This window comes from Prosopis cineraria, unplaced genomic scaffold, assembly GCF_029017545.1.
Source record: "Prosopis cineraria cultivar Desert tree isolate PC_DT_omini unplaced genomic scaffold, ASM2901754v1 PC12, whole genome shotgun sequence".
Lineage (NCBI taxonomy): Eukaryota > Viridiplantae > Streptophyta > Magnoliopsida > Fabales > Fabaceae > Prosopis > Prosopis cineraria.
Genome location: NW_026555343.1, coordinates 21,982,999 through 21,998,032, shown reverse-complemented (window position 1 = coordinate 21,998,032; position 15,034 = coordinate 21,982,999).

Here is a 15,034-nt window from a genome sequence, read left to right as displayed (position 1 = left end):
CTAACTCCACTAGGGTGACCTCCTACCCTCTAATATGCTACAATTCATTACATATCTCTACTTAACCATGCATAAACAAATTTCCAAACAAATATAACAAATCTTTACCATTTACTTCAAAAATATAGAATTTTAGAAACCAATACTTCACTCATTTTCTAAAATAGCTAACCTTTAAAGAATTTATACATATATACTCAACAAATCATAAAAAAGTAACTTGAGAATAACTTATACAAGGTAATAAATAATGCAAATTATCTAGTTACCTCAACCCTTTTGTTACTAGAAGGGTTACTTGTGGTACTAAATTTCTTCTTGGGTCAAGGTAAGTCTTCCTACACCATAATCTACAACAATAAGTATCATATGTTACTTTTCAATTAATACAAGCAATATTAGCTACCAATAACCTCTTAATTCTCCTACTTCTCACTCATATTCTCAATAAAGAAGCTTGTTAAGATTAGAATTTGTTCATACAATCCCTTTAAGCCTTCCTCTAACTCATAATATAACACTTAATATCTCAACTAATCACACTTCAAAACCCTATGATCAAGTTAGGGCTTGATCTAAATTTCACCAAACAAGAAAGTAGCTTCATATTACCACATATCGAAGATTAATAAACCTAAATCAAACCTTTAGAGTCAATAGAAACCTTCAAAACATAGACTCATGGCTTAATCCAATCAGACCAAATTCTCACTCTTCTAAATCCCATGAAAAATGAGATGAAAAGGCATAGCAGAAGGGTAGGAAACTTACTCAAGAGTTTGAAGGCTTAATTTGTCTTCAAAATCCTCCTAAAATGATGCCTTAACAGTCCTAAAGTTTCACCCTTCGTGCTCTAGGTTTCCCACCACAAAAACTAAATTTTTCTAATGATTTGCAAAATTTCAAGTTGTCTGCTGTGTTACGCAAGCCACAATTCAAGACGTAGCAAGCAACAAGTAGATTTTACTCCCCCTGATGCCTCCCGACTTGATTTGACTTTCATCCTAACTCAATTTAGAGCCAAATATGACTCAAAAATCTAATTAGCAACCCAAAAACATAATTAAATAAATTAATCATATTTTTAACTAATTTATCCCTTAATTAGTCAATTTTTCCAGATTTGAAGTTTTTGAATGTTATAAGAGAATTCCTAAAATTAACACAACACCATATTCAACACATTGTGCATATGTTTGAGTACTACACCATATTCAACACATTGTGCATATGTTTGAGTACTAAGGCAACTTATACACATTCTTATCTAACAATTTAGACGATCATTACAACATTTCTTATAAAGGCTTAGGCAAGGTCTTTTTCCTTCAACCCACTAGTGCCAAAACCTAAAAAATATGGATAATCATGAGTGAGATAAAAAACTCAGTAACTAATATAGTTTATTTAATGTCTATTACCACAAATAACCATACCAAAGTAACTATAATAAAGTAATATCAAATATATAGCAAAGTATGAAGAAATTTTCTCTTTTCAAAGGAATTCCACACAAATACATACTAGCTTGATCATCTAGCCACCGAACCTCTAATGCTCCTCAACATAAAACTATAGGCTCTCATAGATCAACTACTTGTTAACCCGAGCACAGTTTAGGTAGTAGAAACACCCAACCAAAAGTAATCTAACCCACCTACAAACTATGGTTTCCCTCTTCACACACTTGTGATAGAGGCGTTGTTGACTCCTAATCGCACCCTAACGTCCATTAGGGAGTTGCCAAACTACCCGAATGTCACATGGTAATAGTCCTATATTATGCTATGCCGAATTACCCATGGTAACAACCTATATAATGCTGTATTGGATGTCCCATGGTGCCAACCTGACCATATAAATTTTTCATTCACTTCTCCATACACACACACATCCCCACATATCTTGGGTGAACTCCAACACCCTATGATTATGCTCTTTCACAATTTTTACTACTTTCATTCCTTTTTCCACATCACATGTATTTTATACGTAATATATATTAGTCAAAACCAATAACCTTTTACATTTCATTTCACAAATCAATTTTCATACTAAAACTATTTACAATGTTAAATCTTGCATAAAACTCATAAAACAACAAATTTCTCATTTTGTATTTACTTTTATAAAGTTATAATAGTTAACAAACACAATAAGCTATATGGTTACCTTAACCCTTATATCTGATAGAAAGGTTTACCCATGTAATTCCCTTACTCGAATCTATTTTTGCTTACCTACTCATCACACACTAGCATCTATACAGAATTGGCATTCAAAGTCAATTTCACTATTGACAAAAAGTTCCAATTATTGCAATTGCACACATCATTTCCATACTTTACACTTGATTACATGCATTACCATTGATTACCCCTCATTACAAGCTTTAACAATTTCTACCCAAATTTCTCTCACTACTCTCTCCCTAGATTAGGGCAAACTATGCCTGTAGCTTTAAAGTTTTATCATTCTGACTCAAACCAGTCACAAAGTACTAGTTAGTTTTGTAGAACCTTTCTATTACTATAGGGTCAGAAATCAACTCTTTAAAAATCCCAAATTTAATTTCTCAATAGTTAAAACTAAGAGAAAATAGGGTAGAATCAAAGTTTAAGATAGTACGAGACTTACCAATAAGTTATAGGTCAAAAATGTCATCCTTGCTCCTGATTTTTCTTGCCCTAGTAGATGCTCTACTCTTTTCCACATGTGAACCCTTTTCTCCTTGTTTTCCTTCTGTTCTTTACAACCTAAATACAACCTACTTATTAAAGTTTTACACCATGCATCGTGGCACATCTATTCCCCGCTACGGTGTGTGGCACATTAAGGAAAATCCTTACTATACTCACATGCTCTGCTTCGGGATTCTACTCTTCCACTCATATCTATTCATATAAAATCCCAAGGAGTCAATATAACACTTCTATTCAGAACCCTAATCCCATATTAAATCACTAATTCAACCATTAGTCAGCCATTAATGCAAGATTAAAAATTCAAGATGTTACATCCAGTAACCAAATACTCAGCTTCACATGAAGAGAGTGACACATTATTCTAGTTTTTGTTAAACCATGAAATGACTGAGCCTTTAAAGAATTGTCATGTTCTACTTGTGCTCTTTTTGTCTATTTATACCATGCAGGATCAACATCTAAGTAGGTGATTAGATCAGGCTCTGCTCATTTAGGAAATTATAGTCTTAAATGTGATGTGTGACATATTGCATTGTTTGCATATATTTTAGGATGATATTCTTGCATTATTGCATTCTTGGAGGATTGATTCTTGCAAAATATGGCATTTCTAGGACTTTAGAATCAATTAGGGTTTATTCATAGCCTAGGGGTATTTTGGTCATTTTGATAATTTTTGGGACATTAGCTTAGTTTGTGCATTTTGTCTTTCTAAGATCAATGACACAAATTTGAGATTCAAACTCATTCTAGGTTGCAAAGAGATATCAAAAGACATAAGTTGTAGGATGTTTCAAGACAAAAAAACATTAATACTATGTTGCCATGTTTTATATATAACCATAACTTTGGAAAAAGCATTGTATCTTGCAATTAGCTTTGTAATTTGACTTGAAATTTACACGTGCTTTAATCATTGTTGTGTGTACCAATTACATATGTAAATAAGGATTTGGAATAAGATTAAAAGCCTATACCTTCTTCAGCTCTTTCTTCTACTCAATTTGTTACCAAAACATTCTAATGCAAGAAACCATCTCTAAACACAAACAAACTAAGCCTTTCCTATGCTAAGAACTCTTTAAGGTTGAAGAAACTATTATTGAGGAGCTCAAAGATCAAAAAATCAAATCAGCTCTGAAGGCCAAAGTCAATGGTAAAATAAAGAGAAACTGACCATGAAGACTAGTTTGAGGAGTATCTAGAGGAAAAAGCTAGATCTAAGAGAGCTACTGATGGTTCAGGTAAAGCATTAGATCTTATTCAGTCTATAGACCCTAATGATTCCTCTACTTGGACTATGATTCATTTAACTCAACCTTTCAACCCAGATTCTCTATCTGATGAAGAAATCCTAGAAGCCTATTTGAGTTCTCAAGTTCACTCTCTCTTAAGAAGGCCTATATCTTTTCTATGATGCTAAAGGGGGAGAGAATAGTATTATAAGCTAAAGGAGGAGTATAATATGATATTATAGGCAAGAGGGGGAGTGTATTTAGATAATTGATAAATTGTATTCTCATTGCTTCTACCTTTTATGTTTATCAATGAAATGCTTTATTCAATTCACATTTATTTTATTTCAATTTTAAAGTTTAAGTTCATATGCACTTACATTTTTAAACTCATATGCCTAATTAAGGGGGAGTATTTTATTAAATAAACCTAAAACTTTGATCTTAGGTTTTATCATCATAAAAAAGGGAGAGAATGTTGAACTATATGTTTTGATGATTACAAAACCAAGAAAAGAGGTGTTTTTTACTTGTGTGGATATCAAGCTTCATTGATGTGGGAAAACCTCCAAGAACATAAAGAATTAAGAGAAGAAGAAGTTCTATAGGTTTGGTTATTTATTTCTCTTATACTCAATGTGAAAATTATGAGAGCTTAATCATAATGTCATTAATTTAAAGTCAATGTATCATCTTTATGCTCATAAGTCCATTGATCTTAATTGTCATATATTTAGAGTGCATTTATATTTAATTGTTCATTTCAAGCTTGATCTGGAATGATTCACACTTGAAATGATCATTGTTGTGCATTTAAGGACTTGTCCTAGTCAATTCAAGCTTGAAAGAAAAGTGAGTCACGCTTGAATTAGATCATAGAAATTGATCTTTACATTGCATGACTTTTGAAGCTTGAATTAAGATTGATTCACACTTGATTTGTTACTTTGGGCACACTGCATGACATTTCATGCTTGAATTAGAAATGGTCCACACGTGATTTATCACTTATGTAGATGAGATGTCTTAGTGAAGCTTCTATGCTTTAATTCATGCTTAAAAATTATTTGCACACATGCTTAAATTATCACATAGCACCAGATTGCATTTAGAAGAAGTGACGATTCATGCCTAGAAGGAGAATTTCCATGGTTGAATTATCACTTGATCACTTAAACAATCTAGCGTAAAAGAGCTTAAAGTCAATTAAGCTAATTCAAGCATGATTTATCACCTAAAGGTGCTAAGTGTTTCTATCATGCTATCTACTATTGGATTATGTGTTTTGATTATTACAAAACTAAGAGAAGAGGTATTTATTATGTGTGCAAATATATAAAGAAACATGGATGAAGACAAAACCTTAAGATCAAGAAGAATCAAGAGAAGATAAGGAACTATAGGATAAGTCATTTAATTCTGTTAGATTCGATGTGAAAACTTTGAAAGCTTAATCACATTTCATTATCATTGAAATGAATGCATCATATTTAGCTCATAAGTCTCATTTATGCACATTAAGACTCATCTTAATACTTTCAAGCATGCAATTTATATCATTTTAGCTTGTAGTGGTTTATAAAGTTTGGCTTTTCACTGTTTGCAATATCATGCGTGATCCTGTATGATCACTCATATGATTTAGCAATTTAGGCATACCAACTGACATTTTATGTAAGAGAATCAGGAAGTAATCCACACGTGATTTGTCACTTAAGTTTGTGTGATGCCTTAATACTACTTTTGAGTTCCAAATCATATAAGGAAGCCTTTTCTTTGTGTTACATACTGAATTTCTTAATCCTAAGTTTAGAGGTTAATCAAGGGTGAAGTGAAAATTAAAGTAGGATAAGAGATTCGAATGATTAATTAGCATTTTGACTTGTTTGTGTGTTGTATGAACATATATGGGTGATAGGAGTGTGTTTCAGGTTAAAGCAAGCACGTGTAGTGAGAATAAATCTTACTATGCCACGCGCCAGCTTGTGCACATGGACTAGAATTTGCCTTCATAAGTCATTAAATTTCAAAAATTTCAGAGGAGAGAAATTGAGAAACACACGAAATAGAGAGAGGAGAAGGGTTGAGAAGATAGGTCAAGTCATTTTAGAGCGGAGGAATGTGATTCGGATCGGTAACTTGCCAGATAAGCTATGTATAACTCTTACCTTCCATTCTACACAAATTTCTCTAAAAATAAGTTACAAGGAAATTGAATCAGTGAAATTTGAGGGTTTTAATTCTTGCCCAATAGTAATAAAAAGGTTTTTTAGAAGCTAAATTAGAGCTTTGTGACTGGTTTAGAGCTGAATAGTAGAGCTTTGAACCCACAAGCTCAATTTTAGCCTTTAGAGAGAGAAAGTTAGGATAAAAATCTAATTTGAGTGAAATAAGACCGGTTGAGGTAGTGTAAAGTAGTAATTCGATAGTTATGGACTTAGAATGGATAAATGAAAAATAGTTCACGAATGAATATAGCCCTAAGTAGTAAAAATGAGTTTTTGGTCAAAATGGAGCAAATGACTAAAATGTGCCAAATATGTTTAGGTTGGCATATTGGGCGAGTGAGTAGAGAAAGGAAGCTTGAGATAAGCTTGTACGATAGTGAAAATTCACAGGTAACCTTTCTAGTGATAAAAGGGTTAAGGTAACCGAATAACTTTCTTTGTTTGACTGTTTATTGTAACTGCATGTTAGTATGTTATGTAATGCATCAACTAGTTTTGAATTGAGCATGTTTTATGGAAATGAGTGATTGTGTGTGTAAAATGACTTTTGGTGGAAATGAGCATTAAAATTGTGTTTTGTAATGTAAAGTGCCATATATATATATATATATATGTTATGTATAAGAAAAAGTAAATTGTGAAAAAGGAACCTTAAATAGTTCGAGAAAGTATAATCTGAGTAGTAGGACTTCACCTGAGTATAGAAGATGATAAAGACTATATGGCAAGGTTTCCTTAGTACTCTGTTAGGGTGCGGTATTAGAAACAATTCTCCTTAGTGCCTTGAAGGGTGATATGTTAGAGAAGATCTCCTGAGTGCCTATTAAGATACTGTGTTAGAGATGAGAGATTCCTTAGTATCTTTGTGATATGGGTGGGAGTCAATGACACCTCATTGTGTGGATTGGGGAAAAACCATAGTCCGTATTATGCGTTAGAACATCTTTGGCTAGGTGATTCTACCACTGCAGGTGAGCTCAAGACTAATGAGAGTATACATTAGTCTAAAATGAGCCTATGGTTTTATGTCGGGGTGATTTGGTGGTTTGGTTGGTAGAGATCATGCTAGTATTTTATATGATATGATGAAATATTTTGAGATAACACGCAATCCTTTAGGATTGATGAAAAGATAGAAAATGAAATGTGATATGTGATGAAAATACTATGTAATGAGATTTTAATGGTATACTATGTTTACTTTTATATTGTTGCATGTGATAGTGAATAAGAGAGAGTTATTCTATTACTGAGATTTTTATCTCACCCCCATGGTTACATGTTTACAAAACCAAGAAGTAATCAGGGCAAGGGAAGAGAGTCTGGGTCGGCTTAAGTTGTGAAGCTGTGTACTCTAAGGTTGTGTAATAAACTAAATTGAAAGTTTGTATATATAAGTGTATATGAGTTGTCATAGGTTGCATGTATGTATTAAATTGAGTTTTTGTGAAATGAAGCCCGATTAGGTGTATATGTGTTGTTTGAGACAAAGGGGCTTTGATTGGAGTATATTTGTGTTGCAATGGTTATATATTGATGAATCTTAAGCTAAAGGACAAATTATGAGGAAATGAGTAATTTAGGGACTAAGATTGTATGGTGATTATGATTAGTGAATTTTAAGCTAAAGGATAAATTATGATGAAATGAGTAATTTAAGGGCTAAAATTGCATTGTGAATATAGTTGCATATGTATGAGTTGAGAAATAGCCAAGTGGGCTATATTATGCAGAGAAATGAATATGTTAAGTTAGTGAATTGTGAAAATTCACCGTAGAAGGGTCAAATTTTGATATATGAGTATCATTGTGATTAATTGATGTCAGTCAGGTATATTAGATTAGTTTAAGGCCTAGTATAGGCTAATGAGAGAAAGGGATCGATTTGAGCATTTGGGTGCGCAAATTTTTTTAGAAAAAGTGACTTTTTATACCTAGGTGTCTAAATTTTAATTGGATCGTTAGATTATGTCCAAACCTGTCTCATTAGTTAGTATATGAGCTAAGCTTTATGTGGGTGATTGAATCACTTGATCGAATGTCATATGAGAAATTAGCGCACGTCAAAAGTTTATCATTTTTGCTGTCAAAATGACAGCAGAAATACAAACAAGCGCGTCACAGCGCATAGAGGCACATGCCACGGTGCGTGTCACAGACAGGATGAGCGTGTTGATCTGTGCCACATGACACGACGCATTAACCGTTTACCGCAGCACACGTACCAAAATTTAGTTTTATTTTGTGTGCTAAAATGCATGCATTTGGGTTAGGAATGCTGGTGAGTTAAGTCCACTATGTATTTGGAAAGTGTATGATTATTTTTACTGTATTTTCTCTGATTGAATTGAGATTTAATTGATTTTATAAAGTCAGTCTTCAACTGATGCTTTTAAAATGGAATTTGATTATTGTGATTGAGTTGAGGTAGTGGTAACACTGTAATCTTCTCTTATACGGTGTGGATATATAGGAGGAGGTTACATTTTGGTATTACTTTCTCAATTTTCGAGACCTGATTGTTATTGATGCATTCATTTAGAAATATGGCAACTTATCTTATTCATTACATAACTTTTCCCTGATGCCCTTTGTGTTTCATTTTTTCATCCTTAGGAGGGGAGAAAATAATACAGTATGATAGGCACTCGTGTGAGAACCACAGTATCTAGACGGGTTGTAGAGGAGGAACGGGAGCTGAAAGTTCAACCAGTTTAGTTGCAAAGGGATAGATGTGATGAGGCATTAAAAGAGCTCAGGGATATGGTTTTCAATATAAGATAAACTATTAGGGATCATGACACAATCCTAAGGGGCAGTGAGCAAGAAGAGAGAGTTGAAGCTCAAAATATCCAGTACAGGAAGCACATAGTAGACCTAGACCATCTAGAAATTCAGGTAGTGGACTAGAGATTCCTAGCACTGATTCATATGTTGATCGTGCTTGGAAGATGTTTGTTCAATTTAATCTACTGACATTTGATAGAAGTATGAGGGAAGGTGAAGCAGAATTGTGGATAGAATGAATGGAAACCATCTTTGAGGTGGTGATCTGTACCTAAGAGCATAAAGTTATCTTGGCCACAGTGCAGTTGGTTAGTACTGCTAAGAGATGGTGGGAATCTGTGAGACCAACCGGTGGTATTCGTTTAAGCTATGACGAGTTTAAGAGAATATTCTTTGATTAACACTTTCCAGTCTCATTCAGAATTGAGAAGGAAGAGGAATTTCATGCTTTTAGGTAGGGAGACCTGGACGAGGAAGAATTTATAAGAAGATTCAATGACTTATCAGCTTATTCCACGTATCTCCAACATAGTAATGACTCGAAGTGAAAAGCTGAGAGATTATTGGAAAAGATGAGATCGTACCAGTAACAGATAGCATTGCTTGATATGATGACATATGAGGAAATGTGCCACAAGCTGAGGGTAGCAACTAGGCGTGGTAGAGAGGCAGATGTTAAAAGGAGACAAGATAGTATGGGAAGATTTTCATCTCCTATGGGTCTAACTAGTGGAATCTTAAAGAGGATTGAGTTCAGTGTGAGCAATTCTAGTTCTTGTGAAAGAAAAGGTTTCAGTCAACGATCGCAGTCTCGACTTATGTATAGAGGGTCAATGCAAAGGGGTAGAGGTGTGAGAATTAGGCCTCCACAGTCTTTGAGGCAAGTGTTAAATGTTCCAACTCTGACTTTGAGTACTGGAAGGATCCCCCAATGTAATATATGTGGCAAGTCTCATTCGAGAAGGTATTAGGCTTGCTGCTACAAGTATGGTAAGTTAGGTCATATAGTGAGGAAATGCCCAAAGGGTAGAGTTGAGGGGACTGAGCATAGATCAATGATTCCTAGCCGAGTATTTATGGTTATACAAGAAAAGGCTAGAGCATCTCCGAATCTGATCAGAGGTATGATTTCTATAAATGGTCATAAAGTAGAAGCATTGTTTGATTCTGGTACCAACCATTCTTTCGTGTTTAAGGAATGTGTGGATAGATTGAAATTATCTTTACAAGAATTTTCTATGCTCATTAAAGTAACGACACCTTCTAGATTGTCTAGTATTACAAGTCAAGATTGATCTGATTTGTTTTCTTATAAGAGGAATAGATGTGATAATTAGCATGGATAGGCTAGCAGCAAATAATGCTATGCTTGATTGTGCCAAAAGAGTAGTTTCCTTACCAGTGTTGTGTGCAACTGTGGAATCTTCAAAGCAACCTAAGTTTCTATCAGTAGTGAGTGCTAAGAAGTTGATCTGATAAGGGTGTGATGCCTATATGGTATTCTTTACAGCCAGTATGGTATATGATGGTGGAATTGAGATTGGGGTAGTAAGTGAATTCCCAGAGGTATTTTCAAGGGAATTGAACTGAACTGAACTGAACTGATATCAAAGGCTCCTTATAGAATGTCGCCGTCGGAATTGGCTGAGCTAAAGAAGCATATTAAAGATTTGCTAGAGAAAGGATTTATCAAACCAAGTGTATCACCTTGTGAGAAAGAAGGATGGTAGTTTGCGACTGTGCATTGATTACTAACAACTAAATAAGGTAACTGTGAAGAACAAGTATCCTCTACCAAGCATAGATGATCTTCTCGATCAATTGGTTAGTGCCTCAATCTTTTCTAAGATTGATTTGAGGTCGGGGTATCATTAGTTGAGAGTTAGTGCAGTAGATGTACCCAAGACAGCTTTTAGAACTAGGTATGATCATTATGAATTCTTGGTTATGCCTTTTAGTTTGACCAATGCGCCAGCAGTGTTCATGGATTATATGAACTGAATCTTTAGGCTATACTTGGATCAGTTTGTAGTGATCTTTATAGATGACATCCTGATCTATTCTGAGAATGAGGAGCAGTATGAAAAGCATTTGATAACGATATTGCAAATTTTAAAAGATAGGAAGTTGTATGGCAAGCTCAGTAAGTATGAGTTTTGGTTAAGAGAAGTGAGATTTTTGGGACATGTGGTGTCTGCAAATGGAATTTTAGTGGATCCACATAAGGTTGATGTAGTGTTGAGATGGAAACATCCTAGTTCAATTACATAGATACGTAGTTTTATGGAATTAGCTGGGTATTATCGGCGATTTATCCAAGGATTTTCCCAGATAGCTTCTTCCTTGACTAAACTAACTCAGAATGATCAGCCTTATATATAGGATGACTAGTGTGAAGTGGCATTTTGGAAATTGAAAGAGAAATTAACTACAACACTAGTGTTGATTATCCCTAATCTAAGGTTACCTTATGAGGTATATACAGATGCATCTTTGAAAGGTCTTGGTTATGTCTTGGTGCAAGATAGTGGAGTGGTAGTCTATACTTTACGATAATTGAGACCACATGAGGAGAATTATCCTGCGCATGATTTAGAGCTTGCAGTAGTGGTTTTTGCTCTAAAGATTTAGCTCCATTACCTGTATGGTATAGTGTTCACTATATTTAGCAACCATAAGAGTTTGAAATACTTGGTGGATCAAAATGAACTGAATATGAGGCAAAGAAGGTGGATGGAGCTTCTTAAAGATTATAACTTTAAATTGAAATACCATCTGGGTAAAGCTAATGTGGTTGCTGACATTTTGAGCTGGAAGACTTTGCATGTGGCAAGTCATATGGTTAAGGAATATAGATTGATAGAGTCATTCATTGAGTCACAGTAAGATGCGTCATTGATGGTACTAGTTGGTGCCTATTCCACTGAGATTAGCAATGATTTCTGGAAGGAATTTGGAATGGCACAACTAGAAAATGAAAGTCTTTTAAAGATTAGAGAAGAGATTGAAGCAGATCAAGCTATTGAGTTTGGATTCAATGATGATAGTTTTGTGGTTTACCGAGATAGGATTTGTATGCCTAATGATGTAGGTTTGAAGAAAGTTATCTTGAATGAGGCTCATTGTAGCAAATACACAATCCATCCGAGAGCTACAAAGATGTACCGGGATGTAAAGCAGTATTGGTGGTGGCTTGGTATGAAGAAAGATGTAACGGAGTTCATGACTCGGTGTTTGACCTATCAAAAGGTTAAGATAGAGCACCAAAGATCAGCAAGAATGTTACAACCGTTAGATATTCCTATGTGGAAATAGGAGAGCATTTCTATGGATTTTATAACTGGGTTACCAAGAACTCAATCTATACATGATGCCATTTTGGTTATAGTCAATAGACTTACTAAATCGACTCATTTCTTAGCTATTTAGGTTAGTGATTCTCTGGAGAAGTTGGCAAAGATCTATATCTAAGAAGTAGTAAGATTGCATAGTGTGGTGAAGAGTATAATTTCTGATAGAGATCTAAGATTTACTTCTAAGTTTTGGGGAGCTTTATAACGTGCCATGGGTACTGAGTTGAGATTTAGTACAGCATATCACCCACAAACAGATGGGCAGATAGAATGAACCATATAGACTTTAGAGGATATGTTGAAAGCCCATGTATTGGAGTTGAAAGGTAGCTAGGATAGCCATTTACCTTTGGCTAAATTTGCTTACAACAACAATTACCACTCCAGTATACAAATGCCACCGTATGAGGCATTGTGTGGGAGAAAATGCAAGTTGCCTCTTTGTTGGATAAAGTTGAGTGAAAGGAGTATGTTAGAATCGAATATTGTTGATTAGACAACTCAAAAGATTGAGTTGGTTAGGCAAAAGCTGTTAATGGCACAGAGTAGGCAAAAGAGTTACGTGGACAGGCGTAGAAGGCCGTTAGAATTCCTAGTAGGAGACCACGTATTTCTAAGGGTTACACCAGTGACGGGAATCGGGAGATCGATAAGAGCCAAGAAATTGACTCCTAGATTCAATGGTCCTTTCGAGACTTTGGGAGAGAATTGGACCAGTTGCCTATAGGAATTTTTTGCCACCACAGTTATTGGGTGTGCATGAGGTGTTTCACATGTCACAGCTTAAGAAATATCAACCTGATCCTTTACATGTGATAGAACTAAAGGAGATTGAACTCCAAGAGAATTTAACCTATAAGACTGAGCCAGAACGAATCATAGATGTAAAGAGAAGCAATTAAGGAATAAGACCATATGGTTAGTTAAAGTTTTCTAGCGAGGCATGGCTCTTAGTGATGCTACTTGGGAGATAGAGGATAGAATAAAGTAGTAACACTTGTTTTGATAGGTATATATTTATGTCTTTTATGAATTTTGAGGGCAAAATTCTTAAAAGGAAGGGAGAACTATAACATCCTAAATTTCTTAATCTTAAGTTTAGAGGTTAATTAAGGGTGAAGTGGGATTAGAGATTCAGATGAATAATTGGCATTTTGACTTGTTTGTGTATTGTATGAACAGATATGGGTGATAGGAGTTTGTTTCGGGTCGAAGCGAGTGCGTATGGTAAGAATAAATCTCACTGTGCCATATGCCACAACTTGTGCTGCATGTGCTGCGGTGCATGGACCAAAATTTGCCTTCATAAGTTATAAAATTTTAAAAATTTCAGAGGAGAGAAATTGAGAAACACACGAAAAAGAGAGAGGAGAAGGGCTGAGAAGATAGGTCAAGTCATTTTGGAGCGGAGGAAGGTGATTCGGATCGGTAACTTGCCAGGTAAGTTACATATAACTCTTACCTTCCATTCTATACAAATTTCTCTGAAAATGAGTTATAAGGAAATTAAATCGATGGAATTCGAGGGGTTTGATTCTTTCCCAATAGTAATAAAAAGGTTCTTGAAAGTTAAATTAGAACTTTATGACTAGGTTAAAGCTGAATGGTGGAGCTTTGAACCCACAAGCTCAATTTTAACCTTTAGAGAGAGAAAGTTAGGGCAAAAATCTGATCTTAGTGAAATAAGACTGGTTGAGATGGTGTAAAGTCGTAATTGGGTAGTTATGGACTTAGAATGGATAAATGAAAAAGAGTTTACGGATGAATATAGCCTTAAGTAGTAAAAATGAGTTTTTGGTCAAAATGGACCAAATGACTAAAATGTGCCAAATGTGTTCAGGTTGGCATATTGGGCAAGTGAGTAAAGAAAAGAAGCTTGAGATAAGCTTGTACGATAGTGGAAATCTATGGGTAACCTTTCTAGTGACAAAAAGGTTGAGGTAACTAAATAACTTCCTTTGGTTGACTGTTTATTGTAACTGTATGTTAGTATGCTATGTAATGCATGATGTAATATCTGAAAACTTCAAATCTAGAAAAAAATAATTAATTAAGGGATAAATTAGTTAAAAATATGATTAATTTATTTAATTATGTTTTTAGGTGGCTAATTGGATTTTTGGGTCATATTTAGCTCTAAATTGAGTTAGGATGAAAGTCGGATCAAGTCGAGAGACATCAGGGGGTGCAAAATCCACTTGTTGCTTGCTGCGTCGTGAACCGCAGCTTACGTGGTGTGCGCTACGGCACACGGCACAACATGCAACTTAAAATTTTGAAAATTATAAGAAATTGTCAGATTTTGTGGTGGGAAATCTAGAGCACGAAGGGAAAAACTTTGGGCACTACTAAGGCATCAATTTGGGAGGATTTTGAAGACAAATTGAGTCTTCAAACTCTTGAGTAAGTTTCTTACCCTTCTCCTTTACCTTTTCATCTCATTTTCTATAGGATTTGGAAGAGTCAGAATTTTGTTTGATTAGATTAAGCCATGAGTCAATGTTTTGAAGGTTTCTATTGACTCTAAAGGTTTAATTTAGGTTTATTGATCTTGGATATATGGTAATAGGAAGCTACTTTCTTGTTTGGTGAATTTTGGATCAAGCCCTAACTTAATCATATAGTGTTCAAGTGTGATAAGTTGAGATATTAAGTTTTATATTGTGATAGAGTAGAAGGAGGCTTAAAGGGATTGTGTGAACAAATTCTAATCTTAACAAGCCTAT